This window comes from Balearica regulorum, chromosome 9, assembly GCF_011004875.1.
Source record: "Balearica regulorum gibbericeps isolate bBalReg1 chromosome 9, bBalReg1.pri, whole genome shotgun sequence".
Taxonomy (NCBI): domain Eukaryota; kingdom Metazoa; phylum Chordata; class Aves; order Gruiformes; family Gruidae; genus Balearica; species Balearica regulorum.
In genome coordinates, this window is record NC_046192.1 from 140,315 (window position 1) to 146,314 (window position 6,000).

Below are 6,000 nucleotides of genomic sequence, written 5' to 3' on the forward strand. Positions count from 1 at the left end.
GGTGCTTTTGTTTATATGGAGCTTGTGCTAAGAAAGGTTGGACCAGATGATCCTTGAGGTCGCCTTCCAACCTGGTATTCTATGATTCTATGACAGTATGGCTCTATGAGTCTTTGAAAAAATGCACTGAATGCCTCCGCTTTTTCTTTCATCCCTATTAGTCAGATGACCATCTTCAACAAGAATTGCTTCAATGTTTTCTTTAGACCTCCTCTTGCTATGAACATATTTAAAAAAGCTCGTCTTGTTATCTGAAATCAACACTGGCCAGTTTCAACTCTAATGGAGCTTTGGCTTTTTGTGTCTTCTCCCTGCATAAATGAACTACATCTCTGTCATCTTCCTGCAAAGCCTGACCTTGCTTCCAGAGATTGTACAATTCCTTTTTCCTCTGCAGCTCCACAAGGAGTTCCCTGCTCAGCCAAGCTGGTGGTCTGCCCTGCTTGCCTGACTTATGACACAGTGGAATTGCCTGCTCCTGCACTTCTAAAAGGTGCTTCTTAAAGACTGACCAGCACTCATGAACTCCTGATCCCTCAACGGCAGAATCCCAGGGTACTCTACTGAATAGCTTAAACTTTGCTCTCCTGAAGCCCAGGGTAGACACTATTTCTCATTACATTGACAGTTTAAACTCAATAATTTCCTGATCACTGTGGCCAAGACAGCCACCTACCATCACAGTCCCCACAAGTCCTTCTCTATTCACAAACAGCACGTCTAGTAGGGCCTCTTTCCTACTTGGTTCCCTGCATACCTGTGACAAGGAGCTATTTCCTATAATCTTCAGGAATTTCCCAGACCTGCTCATCACAGCAGTATGATATTGCCAGTTGATGTCCAGGAAGTTGAAATCTCCCATAAGGACAATGGCTACCAATCCAGAAATTTCTCCTAATGGCCTATAGAATAACTCATCAGTGCTTGCATCCTGGCTGGGTGGTAAGTAGTAGACACCCACTACAACATCTCCTTTGTGTCCCATCCCCCTAATCCTCCCCCAGAGGCTCTCCATCACATCATCTCTGACTGTGAGGGCTGTGCAGTCAAACCCTCCCTTATATACAGTGTGACACCTCCACCTCACCTGCCCCACCTGTCCTTCCTGGACAGCCTGTAGCCCTCCACCTCAGGACTCCCGGCATGGCACTTGTGCCACCAGGGTCTCACTGACAGCAATGATATCATAGCTCTGGGAATGGACCAAGGCTTCCAGTTCATCCCCGTAGTTTCTCCTACTGCCTGCTATTTTGCATTCTATGGTATGGCATTTTTTAATTGTATATATTGTCTTGCACAGTATGGTGTTTATTTTTTGTAAGTATTGTATCGTATGGTATGGTTTTTATTGCTATTTTATGTACTGTACGTTGTATTGTATAGTGTCTAATGTATGGTATGGTGTTATACGATATGGTATTGTAATGTACTGTATTTTGTATTATACTGTATTTTGTATTTTCTGCATGGCATTTTATGTATTGTATTCTATTTTATGTATTTTCTTTAATGTATTGCAATGGTATGAATGGTATGGTGTGTATTGTATTTTACAATGTGTATTGTATGGATTGTATTCTATTTTTTCTATGGTATGATACGTATTGTATTGTATATACTGTACTGTATGTAGGTATTTTATGTACTGCATGTTGTGTATATATTGTATTGTTAATTGTGTGGTGTGTATCGTGTGGTATTGTATGATACGGTATTGTGTGGTGTATATTGTCTTGTGTATATTGTGTTGTAGGTACTGTATTTTGTATTGTGCTGTATTTTCTATTGCATTGTATTGTATGTGTTATAGTGTTTATGTTGTGTTGTGTTGTATCGTATTGCATGTATTGTATGTCATACTACAGTATTTATTGTATGTATGTACTGTATTGCATTGTGTTGTATAGTATGTATTGTGCTGTATTTTGTAGTGTATGGTATGCATTATAAGATATTGTATTTATTGTATTGTATGCAATGTCTTGTATGTACTGTATTTTGTATTTTATTGAATTCTGTACTGTGTTTTGTATTGTATTTTGTATTGTATGTATTGTACATAGCGTATGTAGTGTATGGTAGCGTGTATGTTATTTTCTATTTGTACCATACTTTGTATTGTTTTTATTACATTGTATTTTATTTTGTATTGTATTTTATGTATTGTAATACATGGTATTTATTGTATTGCATGTATTTTCATGTGTTTTGTAATGTATTTTTCTGCTGTAATGTATTTTGTATTGTATTGTCTTTTGTATTGCATTTTATGTGTGGCATGGCTGGTATTGCACGGCTTGTATTGTACTTTGTATTGTACTGTAGTATTGTACTGTAGCATTGTACACTATTTTGTACAAGAGTACCAACAATAGGCATAGTATTCACTTGTGTATTCATTGGCATGAGCGAGACTTAGTGGAATGAGTCCCACAAGAGGAGTTCTGGGATGGAGGGCTATAGGCTGTATTGTATACATTGTATTTTTTATTGTATTGTATGTATTGTGTTGCATTGTGTGGTATTGCATGGAATGTATTGTATTTTGCACAGTATTTTGTATTGTTTGTATAGTATGGTGTTTATTGTATGGTATGTATCTGCCTGGACCAAAGTTCAGTTAGGTCAAACAGGAGGAGGGCATCTGCCACAGGTATGTATGGTATGGCATGGTATGTACGGTATGGTATTGTACTTTGTATTGTACGAGTTGCATTACAGTTTGCATTGTATTGTATGTATGTATTGCAGTGTATTCTATGTATTGCATTTTCTGTTGTATTCTATGGTATGGTATGCATTGTATGTACTGTATTGTACGTAGTGCATTGTATGCTCCATATTGTATTGTATGGTATGCTATGTACTGTATGCTGTGGTATGCATAGTATGGTATTATACAGTATGGTATAGTACGTATTATATCATAAGATATGTACTGTATTGTATGTATTGTATGTAATGTATATTTTTTGTACTGCATTGTATGTTTAGGGGTTTTTTTGTATGCTACAGTATGGTATGCATTGTATGTATTGTGTGTGCTGTGTTTTATTGTGTGGTATGTATTGTATCATCTGTATTCTGTTGTATTGTTGTTTGTATTGTATTGCTTGTATTTTGTTTTGTTGTATTTTGTATTGTATGCGTTATTATATGGTATTCTATTCTGTAATGTACAGTATTGTATGTATTGTATTTCTTATTGTATTGTATTAATTTGTATGTACTGTATGGTATGGTATGTGTTCTGTATTGTGTATCGTGTTGTATGTAATGTGTGGTGGTGTGTTTTGTGTTGTATGTATTGTATGCATTATAATTCATCTTGCATTGTCTTGTTTGTATCGTATGTGTTTTGTTCTATTGTGTGGTATGGTATTTATTGCCTTGTATGTATTCTATTGTATTTTGTTCTTACGGTATTTTCTTTTTTAATATATTGTATGTAGTGTATTCTATGTTGAGTATGTAGTGCATTGTATGGTCTGTATTGTACAGTACGTATTGTATGGTACGTATTGTAGGTTATATAGGTATTGGGGGTATGGCAGGTATGGTAGGGTGTCGTATTGCATTGTATGGATTTGTGTTGCATGTATTGCATCGTGTGTATCGTTTTGTAGGTACTGCTCTCAATCCATTCTCCGGTCAGCCTGTAGTGCTTGGGATTGCCCCAACCCATGTGCAGGACCTTACACTTGGCCTTGTTGAACATGGTTCCCATGGGCCCATCTCTCAAGCCTCTCAAGGTCCCTCTGGATGGCATCCCTTCCCTCCAGCGTGTCGACCATACCACACAGCTTGGTGTCGTCAGCAAACTTGCCACTGTCCATGTCGCCGACAAAGATGTTGAACAGTGCCGGTCCCAATACCGACCCCTGAGGAACGCCACTCATCACTGGTCTCCACTTGGACATGGAGCCATTGACTGCAAACTCTTTTGACTGCAACGACAATCCGGCCAATTCCTTATCCACCAAGTAGTCCATCCATCGAATCCATGCCTCTCCAATTTAGAGATAAGGATGTCGTGCGGGACAGTGTCAAATGCCTTGCGCAAGCCCAGGTAGATGGCATCAGTCACTCTTCCCTTACCCACCAATGCTGTAACCCCACCATAGCATGTCACCAAATTTGTCAGGCACAATTTGCCCTTAGTGAAGCCATGTTGGCTGTCACCAATCACCTCCTTATTTTCCATGTGCCTGAGCATAGTCTCCAGGAGGATCTGCTCCATGATCTTGCCAGGCACAGAGGTGAGACTGACCAGTCTGTAGCTCCCTGCGTCTTCCTCGTGTCCTTTTTTAAAAATGTGGTTATGTTTCCCCTTTTCCAGCCGTGGGAACTTCACCAGACTGCCAGGACTTCTCATATATGATGAGGAATGGTTTAGCCACTTCATCTGCCAGTTCCCTCAGGACGCGCGTATGCATCTCATCAGATCCCGTGGACTTGTGCACCTTCAGGTTTCTTGGATATTCTCAAACCTGATCTTCTCCTACCGTAGGCAATTCTTCATTCTCCCAGTCCCCGCCTTTGCTTTCTGTGACTTGGGCAGTGTGGCTGGAGCTCTTGCTGGTGAAGACTGAGGAAAAAAGTTGTTGAGTACCTTGGCCTTCTCCATATCCTGGGGAACCAGGTCTCCCATTTCATTCCGGAGGGGGCTCACATTTTCCCTTGTCTTCCTTTTATCACTGACGTACCTATAGAAACTCTTCTTGCTGCGCCTGATGTCCCTGGCCAGATTTAATTCTATCAGGGCTTTAGCTTTCCTAACCCTGGCTGCTCAGACAGTTTCTCTGTACTCCTCCCAGACTACCTGCCCTTGCTTCCACCCTCTGTAGGCTTCCTTTTTGTGACCGAGTTTGCCCAGGAACTCCTTATTCATCCATGCAGGCCTCCGGGCGTTTTTGCCTGACTTGTTCTTTGTTGGGATGCATCGCTCCTGAGCTTGGAGGAGGTGACCCTTGAATATTAGCCAGCTGTCTTTGGCCCCTCTTCCCTCCAGGACTTTGTCCCATGGTATTCTGCCAAGCAGGTCCCTGAAGAGGCCAAAGTCTGCTCTCCTGAAGTCCAGGGTAGTGAGCTTGCTGTGTGCCCTCCTCACTGCCCTGAGGAGCTTGAACTCCACTGACTCCATGGTCACTGCAGCCAAGGCTGCCCTTGAGCTTCACATCCCCTACCAGCCCCTCCTTGTTGGTGAGAACAAGTTCCAGCATGGCACCTCTCCTCGTTGGCTCCTCTATCACTTGGAGGAGTGAGTTATCATCAACACATTCCAGGAACTTGCTGGATTGCTTGTGTTTCCCCTCCAACAGATACCAGGGTGGTTGAAGTCCCCCATGAGGACCAGGGCTTGTGAATGTGAGGCTACTCCTATCCGCCTATAGATGGCCTCATCTGCTCAGTCTCCCTGGTCAGGTGGCCTGGAGCAGACCCCCTCTATAGTGTTCCCTGTCTCTGTGCTCCCTTTAATCCTGATCCATAAGCTCTTGGTCAGCTCCTCATCCATCCCCAGATGGAGCTCCATGCACTCCAGCTAGTCATTGACATAGAGAGCCTCCTCATCTACCCTGCCTGTCCTTCCTAAAAAGCCTGTATCCTTCATTCCAAGACGCCAGTCATAGGAGCCATCCCACCACATCTCTGTGACGCCAGTAAGATCACAGCCCTGCAGGTGTGCGCGCGTCTCTAACTTCTCTTGTTTGTTCTCCATGCTATGTGCGTTTCCATAGAGGCATTTCAGTTGGCCCCCAATGAGGCTGACTGGCTGGCTGGAGTGGTTGGAATTCCTTTGATGTACTTCACTGGTGTTTCCCTGTTAGTTCCTATTACCGCAGGAACGGATTGTATGGTATGTGTTGTATGGTATTGTATGTATTGCATTGTATGGTATGTATCATATTATAACTTATATAACATATCATGTCATATTGTATCATATAGATCATATTTTATTCTATCATATGCATTGTGTACATGGAATTGTATTGTGCT